The sequence below is a fragment of the Schistocerca nitens genome, chromosome 7 (genome assembly GCF_023898315.1).
Source record: "Schistocerca nitens isolate TAMUIC-IGC-003100 chromosome 7, iqSchNite1.1, whole genome shotgun sequence".
NCBI classification, from domain to species: Eukaryota; Metazoa; Arthropoda; class Insecta; order Orthoptera; family Acrididae; genus Schistocerca; species Schistocerca nitens.
The window spans coordinates 604560721-604580075 of NC_064620.1; the positions used below are offsets into that span (position 1 = coordinate 604560721).

General features: G+C 45.0%; 1 protein-coding gene across 2 annotated transcripts in view; it reads left to right on the forward strand.

Annotated features, from left to right (window-relative positions):
- LOC126195414 (protein croquemort-like) overlaps nt 1-19355 on the forward strand; it is a 1080874-nt gene that overhangs the window by 497166 nt on the left and 564353 nt on the right. The window lies entirely within an intron of this gene.

Below are 19355 nucleotides of genomic sequence, written 5' to 3' on the forward strand. Positions count from 1 at the left end.
TAAATCACAAACTAAGGTGTACAGCTCTGCCATCTTTCACTTCAGGTGCCGCAGTCGCTCGTCATGTAACACGACAGGACTGCTGCACGTAATGTAGCCGACAGAAAGGCTGTAACAGAGTTCGGAAGATGTTACGGCATTCCATCTGTCACTCACTGAATATTGGTGCCGGATTGGACGTCAAATTGGGATCACTACTTCACATGATACGTTGTGCAGGGCAACACCCGTAGTAAATAGCGTTCTTCTTTTATTTTCTTGTGGGACAATCACAAGAACTTTTCACACTACGGTTACCACATTCGACCAGCCAGCGGTCATCTTCAGACCGTCCATACGTAAAAAGGAGGACACAAAGAATCGCTACAGAATCCATAAAATATTCCCAATGACTATCTACATAGCGACAAAACAAGAACAAAATTATACATAAATGCACATTCTACAACCAGTAACTTGACATCTTCGTTGCGTCACCTGCGTAAGTGTAGGCCAGAGTAGGTGATGGTGAGGCTCTTTCAGGTGGGGCAAAATCTTCACATTTGGAACTTCCTAGTTTTTGCTTAATAATTTGAAACCATGCGTGTGTGCGCGAGCCAAAACTTCTCGCTAACAGTGTGAGAGCAAGTACTTTTAAATTCCGATTAAAATATCGCCCATGTATTCTGATCTAGAATAGCTGTTAGTACCCTACATTTGAACACGTACGTATTTAAGCAAATTACTTTTGATGTATATGATACCAATTAATCTAAACTGTATCTCAGTACCTGTAAATAAGATTGAATACAAACAATGGCTATCAGTAGTAAACAGAATGGCTCGCACGGGTAGCGTTATGTATGTGTGGCTACACGGCTTGAATGGCGTAGTGTATTTTGTTTGGGCCCACGAATAAAATTCAGAGAACAATGTCAAGTAAGTGAATATCATCACTTCCATATGGGCCCCAGCTTATGCGTTGTAAGCAGCGCACCTCATGAAAGCTGTCTGGAGGCGTGTATGTTTTGTGCTGAATCGGCGTTTGGAGTGAAAGCTCATGGCAGTGATGGGAGCACATCGTGGTGTACATAATATGTTTATAACCAAAGTAAATATTGTGTGCGAATCGTGTGTGAGTGTGTGTGTGTGTGTGTGTGTGTGTGTGTGTGTGAGGGGAGGGATTCAATATGTATCGGAGGCTGACTGATGTGGCGCAAATAAAAGAAAAAAAATAGGAAAAAAACTCGAATGATCCGTAATGTAGAGCCTACGCCTTTAGCTCGTGTTATAACAACGCTCTTGCGTAGCTTGAATGCACTGTGATGCATTGTTTGGACACATTGCTGCAGTTCTTTGTCGTGGACTCTTTGTGGCAGACATTTTCGCCGTGCCACGGAAAGAATCGTGTCCACGTGTACGTTTGATTCAGTGAAAGCAGAAAACGGAAAGTTCACTCATCTGCTGCACTGCTGAAAGAAAGTTCTGAATACAAACGATCAGAAGTTGCTGAAATACTTTATCGTAAAACAAATTACTTGAAACCCAAAAATAAAACACCACGTATAGTAGTTTCGGATGGTTTTCGCTAGGCATTTCTCTCAAACGATTGCAGAGTAACTATTGCTGACTATTGCAAACTGTGAGTCTCACATGACAGCCTACTGATGAGGTTGTCATTTTTTTCGTTACTGGGGATACTTATTGCGATGCCGTAAAGTTGAGTAACTCACTGCCCGTGGTTCGAGTAATTTGCAGGAGATTAAGAGTGCGAATTGCGGCTGTTAATGTAAGGGAAGCAGATATTGGCAGTCTGAAACTGTCATCATATTCCTAAATGTGTCTCTCGAACATTTTTGTATTTCGATATCCTGTATATTCGTCCGCAAGAGATTTCTGAACTGCATTCAAGAAGATCGTGCCCATGTCTGTATGATCTTTAAAAGGCCTAAATCTCTTTTTCGCCAGTGGAGATTCGTTTACCAGTCTTCTCTATAATTTGAAACGTGTCGAGAAAAATAATATCTTTCGCCCCACCACGCAGTCAATCTTTTCGCATCTATCTTTGACTCAAGGAAAGTGAGTCATTTGCTACACTGCTGTAAAACTTTAATTATATAAACGAAATAAAGTTGCATCCCATGCTACGTTTTATACTACGCCTGAATAATGGAAAGCTACAGGTTTTGGACTTGCATGTTTTCCGCTATGCAGTTGTTCTGAAATGACTGAAATCACCTGGATGTTAGTTACGTGACTTGCCTGTCCCTAACCAGTTATGGAACCTGAAAAATGGGAGCTACGGTGTAACGTGGAGCCAGAGGCACGTTTCGTTTCTGGCGAATCTCTACATCTCTGAGAGATGGGTACTAGATAAAGCGAAAAAAAATTGACCTGGTCAGGATTTTTTGTTTTGTTTTTCAAAAGTATGTGAACATTCGTGCAAACTGGAAATACATTTTACGAGAAGCCTCAGGCCGGTGGAGACAAAGTGGCCAAGTGCGAAAGGACCGCGCGTCTCCCCCCCCCCCCCCCCTCGGTCACAAAGCTGCTGCCTCACATGGCTTCCTTTTTTTGTTTTAATTTTCCAAGAACAATACCAACAGCTCAAAAGAGAGGAATACAGAGGAAAAAGAGAGACGAGAAAACAGTAGCACATGGAGGACAGCAGCTACCGCCGGAACCATCCAACGCCCTATATTTGAAAGGTAAGATTCAGAATGGTGGCAAAGAGGTCTCGGAAACGGAGCAGTCGCAAGCAGGACCAGTATGTCGTAATAATAATAATGTGTGACTAGGGCATCCCGTCGGGTAGTCCGGTCGCCGGGTGCAAGTCTTTCGATTTGAAGCCACTTCGGCAACTTGCGCGTCAATGGGGATGAAATGATGATGATTAGGACGATACAACAGCCAGTCCCTGCGCCGAGAAAAATCTCCGACCCAGCTGGGAATGGAACCCGAGCCCTTAGCATTGACAATATGTCGCGCTGACCACTTTTTTAATTTTTTTTTTATTGATCTCATTTTGTTCCTATTTGTTCGTTGTATCTGCTCGGGGCGGACGTCGCAAGACACGGGTTTCAGTTCGTCGTTGATCCATTAACTCAGTTTTTTTTTTTTTTTTATTTCAGAGGGCAGCTGACTCTCTGACCGAACACGCTGAGTTACCGTGCCGGCGCCACTCAGCTACCGGGGTCGGGCAGTATGCCGTAGACATAGAGTGATGAAAAGCCAAATGTGCGTCATTACGCTCCCTAGCAACGACAAAATGCACAAAGAGACGAACCAACCATACGACCGTATTAGTCCTAGGCGCAGGAAAAAAAGAAGCAGCTGGCCGCAGGATTATATCAGTGGAATACGCAGCTTCAACAGACCGAGTGCAAAAAGCCAGTTGCTTCGTGAGCCAGGACCAGTTTGCTTGGTGACCATGGCAAGTAAACCGGTGCTGCAGCGTATCTAGTGACGCAAACCTACTGCATTATTTGTGTCACTAAGCCCGATGCGGTACAGATGCTCACTGGTGTGAATCAAGTGTTGACCACCTTGTACCACGAGGTGGCCGCTGCCATTGATAGAACGGAGAGGCTGATGTTGGCCCGCACGATTTACAGGATATTTGCGGTGATAACTGTTCAGCGGGATTGAGGCAGGGAATCCATTCTCACCGAGTCGACAAAAAAATGATCATGAGCACCGTCCGCTGCTATATGTCAGCCCACAAATAGCTCACGGCTAGGTAGAACTCTCGAACTGGTCTCAGCTTAAAATTCAGATGACCAACGTGAACAGGGGGACCAAAACTCGACGGACGCACTAAGGTGAACAGCCTAGAATTAAAGTTATATAAGTCAGAATGGCACACCGAAAGTAAAAGACAGACGCCTTCGTCGTAATGCCAGGAAGGCTCAGTCAGCCGACAGAGTCGTCACGATCTCGTATCGTAACCTGAAGATATGGCGCTTCCATAAAAAGCTACTACAGTTTCTTAGCCGTCACGGAGGGAAGCGGGAAAAGCTGTACGATGTAATAGTACAACACATATGCATCTAAAATTCGAATTTCTTGAAGAGAGCTTCGTTCATACTCCAGTATTGACCCCTGGATCTTCTCAGTAACTGATCTCCAACTGAGAGTTGCTATTTGGAGCGGACAACGGTCAATGACAACTTCCAGTGACGTATGCCGATCTACAGCAGTGGCTCACGTAACTACTGCTCCATGAAAACCCCATAAATTAAGGAGCTTACTCCGCCCAAATTAAGTCGCGCTCCTGACACAGCAATAATCGTCGATGATCGCCTTCAGCAGAGGTATCTCTTCATATCGACGGAGTAAATCTTCAGCATCCCACTAGACCATCACATCTGTTGCGCGGTTGGTCACGCTCTCTGCTGACTTGTGTGTGTACTGCAGGAGTATGAAGTGGCGAACTGCATGTACTCATACCTGAAATGAGTTACTCGCCGGCAAACTGCCTTTTCTTAAGAATGAGATTTTCACTCTGCAGCGGAGTGTGCGCTCATATGAAACTTCCTGGCAGATTAAAACTGTGTGCCGGGCTGAGACTCGAACTCCGGACCTTTGCCTTTCGCGGGCAAGTGTTCTACCATCTGAGCTACCCAATCACGACTCACGCCGCGTCCTCACAGGTAGGAGACGAGGTACTGGCAGATGTGAAACTGTGAGGACGGGGCGTGAGTTGTGCTTGGGCAGCTCAGGTGGTAGAGCACTTGCCCGCGAAAGGCAAAGGTCCCGAGTTCGAGTCTTAGCTCGGCACACAGTTTTAGTCTGCCAGGAAGTTGCCTTTTCTTACTTTATTTTAATGCTGCTTGTTGGTTAAACTATTGTTGTCTTTTTAAAGATACAGCTCACAACCCACGCGTTATGCAATGCGCAACAGTGCCTGTTTAACCACATCTACTTTTCATTCAAGAGTGAGCTTTAGCTCCGTTGACATATTTGTAAACGAATAAAACGGTATTTTGAAATTAGATTAAATACTTTTCATGACACAGAAGTGACTCGTACTAAATTGAACTATAACTTCTCCTTAACACTGTCATACACCATAGGGGAATGTCGGCCCCCGGCAGCTGAATGGTCAGCGTGACGGATTGTCAGTCCTCTGGGCCTGGGTTCGATTCCCGGCTGGGTCGGGGTACTTTCTCCGCCCAGGGATTGGGTGTTGTGCTGTCCTCATCATCATCCTATCATCCTCATCGACTGCAGGTCACCGAAGTGGCGTCAAATTGAAAGACCGGCACCCGGCGAGCTGTCTGTCCGGCGGGGGGCCCTAGCCATACGATTAAGTAAATAAATAAACCACAAAGGAATCACATTTACGTACAATATTTGAATTAATAAAAATTCACCCTTTACTTTCCTGTGAAATACCGACCGTGTAGGGAGGAAGCTTATCAGAATACTGAACACATGACTGATAATTCACCCTCGATACCAACAGGTAGATTAGTAAAACGCAATGAAATCTTTACACTACAATAATTACTCTTCTAGCGCTTGCACCAAATAACCTCAGTACAAATTACCTTTCCCCGAAAGTGTCGTCTCTCTGTAAAATCCCCTCTAAAATATCCTTTATCCTCAATCATACGTCAGGGAGCATTTACAATAACATTCCAGTCATTGCGCGGCAAATCTACCATACAAATAATACAATCTCTGGTATCCAAAGAATACGTGTCACTCGTGTGTTGTGGCAAGCAGAGATGTTTGCAGCGGCCAACAAACCAAACAATCTGATATTCCTCCAGATAACCATTTCCTTTGATGTGTACACCTTTACACAGTATACTTATATGTGTCTATATTCATGAGAGAACTAGTCATTTCTCATGAGAGGACTGGTCACTTCGGCAGATGTATAGTTATTACATTCACTACAGTACTGTGACATCATTTTTTAAAAGAAAAAGTTAAATTGGCCTATCTGAAAAGAAAGGAAAGAACGCAGAAGACGTGGCCAGACGCGAATGTAACTTCGTCCTCGTACACACCGTAAATGACTAGAGTGGCAGTTGTTTGCGAAAAGTACAACCGCCAACAGAGTGCATTGCTTTTGTTCTCGTTTAATGTCGTTGCCATGCATGGTGGGCTGTATAAGGGCATGAACAGCGTCAGATATCGAGTGATCACTGTGAAGGAGACGACCATAACACTTACTCGTGTGAGACAGCGTTGTCAGCACCTGATGTAGTTTCAAAGGGGTCCCACCGTGCGACTCCGTTCGGCCAGCTGGTAGAATCGTGCAACATCCAGATCTGTAGGGCTTTTGGATGTGACAGTGGCACGATGTTGGTCAGCATGCGAATGTCGGGGCAGACCCATACGTCGGAAAGGTTCCGGTCGAACACGCCTCAGCATAACAGGGGAGAAGCGCCATATTGTGTGCACCAAGCACACCGTAGCCCTTCACGTCTGCGCCTGCGATCCGGCGACCAGCAATATACGTCCAGCAACTGTGTGTCATCCCACACCGGTGGCTGGAGAGAAGCAGCAGCCGCCGTAGGGAATTAGCGTCCCATGCATAGGCTGGCTTTAGCACCACAAACGACACAAATGGCTGCGTTCAAAATGGCTCTGAGCACTTTGGGACTTAACCTCAGAGGTCATCAGTCCCCTAGAGTCCGCCCACGGTAGCTGAGTGGTCGCCGACACGGTAGCTCAGAGTGTTCGGTCAGAGGGTTAGCTGCCCTCTGTAATAAAAAAAAAAAACTGAGTTAATGGGTCAACGACGAACTGAAACGGGTAAAAAAAACAAAAACAAGAAAAAACAAGTGGTCAGCGTGACGGACTGTCAATCCTAAGGGCCCGGGTTCGATTCCCGTCTCGGTCGGAGATTTTCTCCGCTCAGGGACTAGGTGTTGTGTTGTCCTCACCATCAACATTTCATCCCCATCGACCCGCAAGTCCCCGAAGTGACGTCAAATCGAAAGACTCGCACCCGGCGAGCGGTCTACCCGATGGGAGGCCCTAGTCACACGACATTTTTTTTTTTTTAGTCCCCTAGCACTTAGAACTACTTAAACCTAACTAACCTTAGGACATCACACACACCCATGCCCGAGGCAGAATTCGAACCTGCGACCGTAGCGGTCGCGCGGTTCCAGACTGAAGCACAAATGGCTGCGTCTGGAGTGGTGTAGTCCTCGGTCCTGCTGGTGAATGCCATCGTATTGTGTTCGATGGTGAATCGCAGTTCTGTACCACCCCGCACGGCCGTCGTAGGGGAATATGGCAGCCAGCTGGGGAGAAGATCTCAGCCTTCCAGGGTTTTACACACTGTGACTCCTAGCGTCGTGTTATGGGGAGCCATCAGATATGACTTCTGGTCATGGCTGCTATGTGATACGCGATAGACATCCTCCGTCTTCACGTCTTATCGCTAACGCGAAAGTACAGTAGTGCCATTGCCATTTTTCATCAGGACAACGGTCGTTAACTCATGGTACGTGTCTCTATGAACTGAGAGAGGTGTTTGTGTGGCGAGGAAGATCCACAGATCTGGGCCCGATAGAACTTGTGAGGGACCAACCAGCTCGAATGTCAAGTCGGCCCGTCCCAGTGCCAGTATAGACGATAACAAATTACAGCAGCTGTGGACCAGCTAACCGCAGGAGAGGATAGTACGGGTTTATGGCACTGCTCCGAACTCAGTTACTGCATGCATCCAGTGGTGCAACATCATACTGACAATTGGTTTCCTCCTTTCTGTCTAGGTCCTCCACTTTTAGTGTCACTCAGACTGTTATTTTAGGTGAAGATCTAGAAAATGTAAGGTAAGAATCATGTACGAAATTTGCAATGATTTATTCAAGTGAATTAAACGAAACAAAAACTGTAACTGACTGTGGCGTAAACGCGAACGCAACACTGATCTTGCACAGTGGGAATGCAGTGGATCAGTGGCAGTAAATATCGTAATGACTGCCCCGATAAAAGTGAAAGAGGGACTGTCGTACTTTCTGGGAACATGCGCCTGGATGAGATCTCTCGCCAGCTGCGACTGACGTTTGGGTGGTGAGTCACGCCGCCCGTCGCTCCCAGACGGCGCGCTCTGTGCCGAGGCGCCGCTTCGCGAGGTGCGGTGCGCCAAAAGCCGACAAAGCAGGACGCGGCGGTCAGCCGCCTCGCCTTGTGCAGCCCTCAGCGACTTGCTCACTGCTGACGTCGTCGGTGTCGGCTTTTGTTTACCACAGACGACTGCACGTTCCCCATTGTTCTCGTGTACTTCAAACTGCGGCATCCGGCTCCAGCTAAAAGTAATGGAGATCCAACAAGAGTATGACTAGAAACTAGTCTTCACTGTACAGCGGAATGGTTCAAATGGTTCAAATGGTTCAAATGGCTCTGAGCACTATGCGACTTAACTTCTGAGGTCATCAGTCGCCTAGAACTTAGAACTAATTAAACCTAAGTAACCTAATGACGTCACACACATCCATGCCCGAGGCAGGATTCGAACCTGCGACCGTAGCGGTCGCTCGGCTCGACTTTAGCGCCCAGAACCGTACGGCCACTCCAGCCGGCACAGCGGAATTTATAAGGGGTAGAGAAAAAGGTATCAGTAACCACATGTGTGGGCATACGTAATCTCAGAGCAGCCTCGCTTCGCAAAGCGTTAGTTGATATTTCTACCCCGCCTTGGCACAATGCGTGCCATTACTGGCTGCGACCGATAAAACAGGATAATTAAAATGAGTATGTATCTACAGGGTGGCGCACGAAATGAGTTACCAATTGTTACTTTCACAATTTACGACGCACATTAGATATCCCGCTTGGATCTCTACAGCAGTACCAGCAGTGCTTGGAAAAACAAATGAGTTACGAAATGACGTTTAATTGACGATACTGCCGCTAGGAGACTAGTAAGCAGCATTGTCTGACAATGGAAGACACGACACAGCAACGATCGGCAATTGTGTTACATTTTCATGAAACGGAAAGCCTTGTTGTGACTCAGAGGCGTTTTCGACAACAGTTTAACACACGATGGGTCCCTAGCAAGAAGACCATCCACAGGTTCTACGATAAATTTGTACAGGAAGGAACAGTATTGGAAGCGAAGCGACCTCGCCCTTATCCTGTTTGTTCGCCGGAGAATATTGAAGCGCTGATTTGCTATACAGAGAAGTCCCGGGAAATCGTGTAGAAAGGCAGCAGTCCAACTGGGAATATCCAGACGCTCCATTCAACGCATTTTTAAAAGTGACCTCCATATGTACCCATACAAGATGACCTGTGCACAGAATCTCACTGAAGAACACAAGCAGCAGAGACTACTGTTAGCTCAGTAGGCGGAGGATAGGGAAGAAACTCTCAACAACGTTTGGTTTTCAGACGAGGCGCATTTTCATTTAGACGGTGTGGTTAACAAAGTAAATGTACGATTTTGGGCTACTGAAAACCCACAAGTGCTTCATGAATTACGACATTATGCTCTGAGGATTGCAGCGTGGGCAGAAATTTCCAGTCACGGACTTATTGGACCCTTTTTCTTTGAAGAAACTGTGGACAGCGAGCGTTATTTGAGCGTGCATCGCAACAGCTTCATTCCACAGCTTCTTGCTGCTGCCTTGCCCTTCAACACTCAGTGCTTCATGCAAGATGGAGCAACGCCACATACTGCAAACACTGTGTTGGTGTTTTTACACGAGCATTTCGACAAGCGGATCATTTCACTCAGGTTACCAGGTCGCTTCAATGACGGACAAAATTGGCCCCCCAATAGTCCAGACCTCAATCCATGTGGTTTTTTTCCTTGGGGGCACCTAAAGGAAAAAATTTTCCCGAAACGTCCACGTGGTTTAATGGAGCTCAGAAGACTTATTCTTCAAGTCTGCAGTGAAATTACGGAAGACATGTGCCGTAGGGTAATTAGTAACTTCAGTGTTCGTTTGAAGGAAGTTAGGAAACGAAATGGTGGACATATTGAGCATGTGCTGAGTTAGAACAAATCTCCATGGAAGGCTCTTCATTGTAGTATATGTTCCTTTCAGATTGTATTGACAATAAAGTTTATATTCAAAAACAAAATGGTAACACCCTGTATGTGTGTGGGCTGCGTTACGACAGCTTATTTATAATGATGGGAACTTGAAAAACCTCTGAGCTGGATATACGGTTAACATGCCAAATAAAAGTGGTTGGAGATATTCGTGCGTATGCTTGCGTGCGCGTGTGTATGTGTGTTTGTGTCTGTGTGTGTAACTAAGAAAGTGCACTTTACAGAAAATCTGCATGAATTAATACAAAAAAGTTGAACCAGGCAGGTATCTTGAAAGCGTCAGGAATTTCTCACGCTTACAACTTAGCAACAAAAATCGCTCAAACTGTACGTACTAACTATAAAGACATCTCATTATTAATTACAGCATACAACATGCTGAAGCAGAATCCATCATCGCGGCATGAAGACTTATAATACACTGGTGATATATTCAATAATACAAAACCAGGCTTCTGAAGAAACAAGTTCACAGTGGGTTACATACACACATCAAAAAAAGTTTTACGTCACCTCGGTTCCCAGAGTTTCGAAACCTGTACAGAAAATTGGAATAGACATCAACATAAACATCATTTCCACCTTTTTTATTGCTCACGAAAACCGCACATTGCATGTTGTACCACCATACAGCGAGACCTTCAGAGGTGATGGTCCACATTACTGTACACATCGGTACCTCTAATACCCAGAAGCATATCCTCTTGTATTGATGCATGCCTATATTCGTCTGGCATTCTATCCACAAGTTCATCAACGCACTGTTGGTCCACATTGTCCCACACCTCAACGGCGATTCGGCGTAGATCCCTCAGAGTGGTTCGTGTGCCACGTCGTTCATAAACAGCCCTTTTCAATCTATCCCAGTCATGTTCGAAAGGGTTCATGTCTGGAGAACATGCTGGCCACTCTAATCGAGCGACGTTACCCTGAAGGAAGTCATTTACAAGATGTGTACGATGGGGCCGCGAATTGTCGTCCGTGAGGACCAATGCCTTGCCAATACGCTGTCGATAAGGTTGCTCTAAAGGGCAGAGGATGTCATTCACGTATCGTACAGCCTTCCATGACTACCAGCCGAGTACGTCGGCCCCACGTAATGCCACCTCTAAACAGCAGGAAACCTCCACCTTGCTGCACTCGCTGGACAGTGCGTCTAAGGCGTTCAGCCTGACCAGGTTGCCTCCAAACACGTCTCCGACGATTGCCTGGTTGAAGGCAAATGCGACACTCATCGGTGGAGAGAACGTGATGGCAATCCCGAGCGGTCCATTCGTCATGTTGTTGGGCCCATCTGTACCGCGCTGCATGGTTTCGTAGTTGAAAGATGGATCTCGCCATGGACGTCGGGAGTGAAGTTGCGCATCCTGCAGCCTATTGCGCTCAGTTTGAGTCGTAACACGACGTCCTGTGGCTGCACGAAAAGCATTATTCAACATGGTGGCGTTGTTGTCAGGATTCCTTCGAGCCATAATCCGTAGGTAGTGGTCATCCACTGCAGTAGTAATCGTTGGGTGGCCTGAGCGAGGCATGTCATCGACAGTTCCTGTCTCTCTGTATCTCCTCCATGTCCGAACAACATCGCTTTGGTTCACTGTGAGACGCCTGGACACTTCCCTTGTTGAGAGCCCTTCCTGGCACAAAGTAACAATGCGGACGCGATCGAACTGCGGTATTGACCATCTAGGCATGGTTGAACTACAGACAACACGTGCTGTGTACCTCCTTCCTGGTGGAATGACTGGGACTGATCGGCTGTCGGAACCCCTCCGTCTAATAGGCGCTGTTCATGCATGGTTATTTACATGTTTGGGCGGGTTTGTTGACATCTATGAACAGTCAAAGGGACTGTGTGTGTGATACAATATCCACAGTCAAAGCTTGACTTCAGCAGTTCTGGGAACCGGGCTGATGCAAAGCTTTTTTTGATGTGTGTATTTCCTCTAAGAATTCTTCATTTCAGTCGGGCCCCCAGCACAAAATACACTCCTGGAAATGGAAAAAAGAACACATTGACACCGGTGTGTCAGACCCACCATACTTGCTCCGGACACTGCGAGAGGGCTGTACAAGCAATGATCACACGCACGGCGCAGCGGACACACCAGGAACCGCGGTGTTGGCCGTCGAATGGCGCTAGCTGCGCAGCATTTGTGCACCGCCGCCGTCAGTGTCAGCCAGTTTGCCGTGGCATACGGAGCTCCATCGCAGTCTTTAACACTGGTAGCATGCCGCGACAGCGTGGACGTGAATCGTATGTGCAGTTGACGGACTTTGAGCGAGGGCGTATAGTGGGCATACGGGAGGCCGGGTGGACGTACCGCGGAATTGCTCAACACGTGGGGCGTGAGGTCTCCACAGTACATCGATGTTGTCGCCAGTGGTCGGCGGAAGGTGCACGTGCCCGTCGACCTGGGACCGGACCGCAGCGACGCACGGATGCACGCCAAGACCGTAGGATCCTACGCAGTGCCGTAGGGGACCGCACCGCCACTTCCCAGCAAATTAGGGACACTGTTGCTCCTGGGGTATCGGCGAGGACCATTCGCAACCGTCTCCATGAAGCTGGGCTACGCTCCCGCACACCGTTAGGCCGTCTTCCGCTCTCGCCCCAACATCGTGCAGCCCGCCTCCAGTGGTGTCGCGACAGGCGTGAATGGAGGGACGAATGGAGACGTGTCGTCTTCAGCGATGAGAGTCGCTTCTGCCTTGGTGCCAATGATGGTCGTATGCGTGTTTGGCGCCGTGCAGGTGAGCGCCACAATCAGGACTGCATACGACCGAGGCACACAGGGCCAACACCCGGCATCATGGTGTGGGGAGCGATCTCCTACACTGGCCGTACACCACTGGTGATCGTCTAGGGGACACTGAATAGTGCACGGTACATCCAAACCGTCATCGAACCCATCGTTCTACCATTCCTAGACCGGCAAGGGAACTTGCTGTTCCAACAGGACAATGCACGTCCGCATGTATCCCGTGCCACCCAACGTGCTCTAGAAGGTGTAAGTCAACTACCCTGGCCAGCAAGATCTCCGGATCTGTCCCCCATTGAGCATGTTTGGGACTGGATGAAGCGTCGTCTCACGCGGTCTGCACGTCCAGCACGAACGCTGGTCCAACTGAGGCGCCAGGTGGAAATGGCATGGCAAGCCGTTCCACAGGACTACATCCAGCATCTCTACGATCGTCTCCATGGGAGAATAGCAGCCTGCATTGCTGCGAAAGGTGGATATACACTGTACTAGTGCCGACATTGTGCATGCTCTGTTGCCTGTGTCTATGTGCCTGTGGTTCTGTCAGTGTGATCATGTGATGTATCTGACCCCAGGAATGTGTCAATAAAGTTTCCCCTTCCTGGGACAATGAATTCACGGTGTTCTTATTTCAATTTCCAGGAGTGTACTTTATATTACCACATTTTGTAACGAATAATTCCAGGTAAGCTGCAAATAGTTTAATTACTAACCCTTCTTCTTTACTACAAGCTTCGCTATAGCGATATCCTGCAGCACATCTGTAGATGTTTCGGTTGGTGAGTCTACTTATGTTTGTACAAGTTGTACACAAAGTTTAGTTTGCATACAAGCTTTTTGTTTAGTTTTGTTTTGTCTTATTAACGAAAATTATGTACCGACGATATACTTGGAACAAATATCGAACAAAATAAACCAAATCTTAAACAAAAGAACCACGAAACTAGCCTTTCGAACGAACAACAATCTAAAAACGAAAATTGTATATGGAAAAACCAAACTCCCGATTTTTTCCAACATATGGTACGCATATACAAAATTTCGTGTAATGACTTCTCAAAATTCAATATCGCTCAGACAGGAAGCAATTTTATCATTAGATTCAACAGCAATCAATAAGGCTTTTAGCAGTATCTCAAAAACCAAAAGCACAAAGGAGAACTATCGAAAATACATTACAGGTTCTACACAGAACACCAAAGTGACAGACCATGGACATCATGGAAGAATTAGAAATATATACACACACAATAAGTTATTGAAACGATATCTTTAGTAAAGAAATCTATTTCAAACACAAAAATTATCTAGAAAATGTTATTGACAATTAGGAAAACGATAGCAGATGGCGGTAAACAGAAAACCAAGAATAAAAATAGATACAAATGAAGTGCGCAACATCATAGAAATCTGCCAAAGACAGTACTTCCACTTATGGCATGTATGGGTTAGAAAAATGCACCGATAGTGACTGATATCAGTCGAAATCGATCTGCAACAAGATAAATAATGTTTCCGCGACTGGTTGCTAGATTATTTGTAATAAAGAATTCTCTTTGAGAAGAAAGATGAATATGAACAAGGCGTACATTCATCTCTGTAGTCTTGAAAAAAGCATTTCAAAACACTAATAGAAACCATCTGTGGCAAATTGTCAGAGAATTAGGAATACCACAAAACTTGTAAATCCATCCAAAACGTGTACAGAAAATGACAGTTTTGAATATCCAGATTCTAAATTTTTTTAATGATTGCTTTAGTAGCCACAGCAGTGACAAACAGGAAGAGTTTCCATTAGCGCTGTTGATAAAATAGCGACGTATCGATATATCGATATCTTTTCCAAAAACATCCATTGTATATACCGGCGAAATTTGTTCTACGATATATCGGTATCGGAATGGCACTATCGAGTGCCGATATTTTTATTTTATATTATATTTTTTTCGCAATTTTCGGTAAATACTTGAAATTGTTCTTTGAAATTGTAGTAGAACATAATTTTACTTTCATTATGTTAGGAAGTCTTCCGAGTTTTTGAGCTTTCATCACGTCCAGTCTTTCTCTTTGACAGTGTCAAGCAAGTGTAAGTGGCACAATGAAGACATCCGAATAAACGGGGGTGGGGGTGGCGGTGTGAATGGAATAACAAGATTTCAGAAGTGAAGAAATTTCTTCAAATCGGTGTTCTTCAAAAAGAGTTGCTGAAAATTGTGAACAAAAATCTAAATGACAAGACTGGTCTTTGCTGTGGGGGGAGACGTGTGAGGGGAAATGGCCGCTCGGGGCTACCAACAGAAATTGCAACGTTTAACTTCACCACGAAATTTTGACACTAAAACCTCTAGGTCGCTGGCGTTCGCAGAAGTGTAAAACAGGGAAGTCAGCATGAAGTGTTCCGGACAAGTACGATATGTGTCGAAAACCGGACATCTTTCCTTGTGCCACTTACATAAGGTTACCGTTGTTAGCAACGTGGTCATTGACAAGCGAGAACTTGCATCGCTTCCTCTTGCTCTAACGGGGATAAGAAGGCTGCTAGCTTGTTGACGTACAGAATATCTAATACCAAATCAATAGTTAAATGGTTCAAATGGCTCTGAGCACTATGGGACTCAACTGCTGAGGTCATTAGTCCCCTAGAACTTAGAACTAGTTAAACCTAACTAACCTAAGGACATCACAAACATCCATGCCCGAGGCAGGATTCGAACCTGCGACCGTAGCGGTCTTGCGGTTCCAGACTGCAGCGCCTTTAACCGCACGGCCACTTCGGCCGGCAATAGTTAAATATATAGCTCTAAATATAGCTAAATGCAAGTTACATAAGTGGGAAAAAACAGCGTTTTTGGTGCAGGTACGGCGTGGCGTGAGCCATTTGTGTTAGTGTGGTTTCCAGGCGGCGACTGGCGCAGCGGAAAGATGCGGGAGTAACAATGTCCTTTCGTTGAGTCCCCATGTCGAATACTCAATTTTTCTTTACTTGCACTGCAAATAAACCGAAATAACGCTCAGTATACTGCGTATATTAGTATTTTCATAAACTGCATGAAAAGGAGGGCCAAAGGAAAATTTGCGATTGCAAACAAATTTACAGGAAGGGATTGTGCGCTTGAATTACAGCCTCTTTCTGGAAAGTTATTTGCTGAATCCTTGTGGGCGCTGTTTCTGCAACCCTAAATTTTCCTTTGCTTTCCCTTTTCATGCCGTTCATGAAAATATTAGTAAACGTAATAAACATAGTATAATTTTGGTTTATTTGCAGTGCAAGTAAAGTAAAAATTGAAAATAGGGAAAAGAATACAAGCGTTACCAGACAGGGATTCGACCGTGGGACGTTCCGATTATTGTTCTCTATTCTTTCCAGTGCGCTAACCGTTGTCTGGGAGCTCCGGAAACGTAAATGGCTCACACCTCCCTCGACTGGCGCCATAAACGCTCTTTTTTCCAAATAGCTTCCTATCTGCAGATCCCACTTTCATTCCTGGTCAAGCTCTGCACGAACCATAAATCTGGACGAAATCGGAAGTGACCAGTAGGCGCCGTCCCTTTGTGGAACGTAAAATTCCAATACTGACACTACTGATGTAGTTACTTTAGTAGACAATAAAAGAGATAATTACATCTTCCACGGAACAGTCAATCGGAGTCCTCATTCGGAATGCCTTTCAGATAAATGTTAACGAAGAAAGATTTGTAGGTCATCTGTACTCCCAAAGATAGTGATAACTTGAGAAATGATACCAAAATACTTTTACAAGTAAAGGAATTTTAATAGAGCAAAGTAGGGAACTGAAACTAAATTTACAACGCAAGTAACACGTACAAAGCCCTATTCAAGAGCACAAATATCTCTAGCTAAACAAAAACATGTTACATGAATTACGCACAAAAACAGTTATAAGTATGTGAAAGCAGGACGCCGACAAAAGAAGACTAAGAAATCTTCCAGATAGTCAATAACAAAATTTGAATCAAAGTTTTTGATAAATGAAGACTCCTGTTATTCGATAATGGTGAATTCGAAAAACATCAGAATACCTAACAGTATAACAAATGTAAAAAGTAAAAGGACTAAATGGATCGCAGTAAGATTTATCAACATTGTAGTACAAGAATTCTCAACAAGCTCTATAAATGAGGTTTTTAGACAAATTAGAAAAGGACCGAACATTTTTGAGAATAACTAATAGGGCAGACTATCGTAAAAAGTGAAAAGTCTGACAAAATACTAAAAACTTAGCAACAAAGAATTTACATTACTTGTCACGGCTTTGTAATAATAAACTAATGACAATAATCAAAAGTTAATTTTATGGAACTGAGAAACGCAAGCAACATAAATACTGAGAAGTGAATCCGAACAAAACTGCCGCATACGCACACGAAGCGGTCCTATGCGTTACAACAGTACCTACCGCGGTAGGGTACTTTCAATGATAGATACAAACGGTGAGATGCTAAGGACTGCCGTGAGTCTGACGTAATATTAGCGGTACATGTCCCAGGGAATATGAAAGCGTGTTATGTACAAATTTTCGTTGTCACTCAGGAGATCAAGGTACACAGTCCTAAGGGAATGAAACAATGGAGTTCCTACCAAGCCGCTCAACAAACATCATGGACAAAGTCTTGACAGAGTGTCGGTAGATCCACATTAAGAAAACAGCATAGACGTGTTTCGTAGTTTGATATACCACGGGGACAGATAGATCGGAGTTAACAGTTCAGAAAGTTCAAATAAATATTTATGTACGTAAGGAACGACGAAGCTTGTTCCTATACAAGATAATGCCGCGCTGCCGCAGTTTAAAACAACAAAAACCATTGTCCACAAGTTATGAGTGTAAGTGCAAAGGCTATTACAAGTTTTAATTAAAACCCTTCTGGTTATCGTTTTGTGATAGCCTCCGCTCCGAAATTGAAATTTTGTTGTGTGTACCGATAAGCGTGTGAAACTGCGCATGCAGGTTATCATCCGATTAAATATTACACGTTAAAAACTGGGGCAACGTGTATCTCCTTTTTATGCTGTTTCTTCCAGTTACGAAATAGAAAACCTCCAAGTGAAGAACGATCACGAGGTAAAATAAAATACACTAGTTTGGCAGTTGAAAGCGACGTATTATAAAACATGAAGACAACGACAATGTCATAGTGGCGTTCGCGCATAACAGACATTATATTAACGGAACTTTTGTGAGCTGTATCTCATTTGTGAAACAAGTAGTTCATTGATAGCTGTGGACTCTCCATCAAGAATTCCTCATCTTGGACCGTTAATACTGAAACCGGCCGATGACACTGAAATGATTGTGTAGGGAAGCAGAGACAATTTTTCCGGGGGAAGGCTGTCGCAAAGTTTCAGTAGAATCTTTAATGGGAATCGCTACAAAGTACTCCTCGTTTATAAGGTGACAGTTTTTAAGACTCCCAGAACCTACCTTTACAGGTAATCACAAGAATACGTTACTGTCTGCTATATGCAAATCACGCGAACATTACAGTGAAACAAATTACAATGGTCTACAGAGCTCATTTTCGGAATGGTGTTCATCGGAGCAATATAGTGATAATAAACGATATTAGTACGAAATGCTCTTTACATGGTGCAGCTCGGATGTGGACATAACTACGTAAGTAAATAAATTCCGGTCGGAGTGGCCGTGTGGTTCTAGGCGCTACAGTCAGGAACCGAGCGACCGCTACGGTCGCAGGTTCCAATCCTGCCTCGGGCATGGATGTGTGTGATGTCCTTAGGTTAGTTAGGTTTAAGTAGTTCTAAGTTGTAGGGGACTGATGACCTCAGATGTTAAGTCCCATAGTGCTCAGAGCCATTTGAACCATTTTTGAAGTAAATAAATCATTTCATTACGGTCTACTAGACCATACTGTAGCACAATGAAGTAATAATAAATAATGAGTGAATTATATTATTCATACACGTGTTAATGTTGCACTCCTACGTGATAACGCCACAGGAGGGCGGAAAACAGAAAGCGTAAAACAACAGCTGCCCTTTGCTGCTTTGGATCACATTCAGATTTCGTGGAATGGTTTTGAGGGTCCGTAATGGTTGCACCCTGTACACTGGACCAAGAATTCCGATCTCACTGTACTCCAAAGGGGTGGAATTACACTACTGGCCATTAAAATTGCTACACCACGAAGATGACGTACTACAGACGCGAAATTTAACCGACACGAAGAAGATGCTGTGATATGCAAGTGATTAGCTTTTCATAGCATTCATAGAAGGTTGGCGCCGGTGGCGACACATACAACGTGCTGACATGAGGAAAGCTTCCAACCGATTTCTCATACACAAACAGCTGTTGGCCGGCGTTGCCTGGTGAAACGTTGTTGTGATGCCTCGTGTAAAGAGGAGAAATGCGTACCATCACGTTTCCGACTTTGATAAAGGTCGGATTGTAGCCTATCGCGATTGCGGTTTGTCGTATCGCTACATTGTTGCTCGCTTTGGTCGAGATCCAATGACTGTTAGCAGAATATGGAATCGGTGGGTTCAGGAGGGTAATACGGAACGGCGTGCTGGATCCCAACGACCTCGTATCACTAGCAGC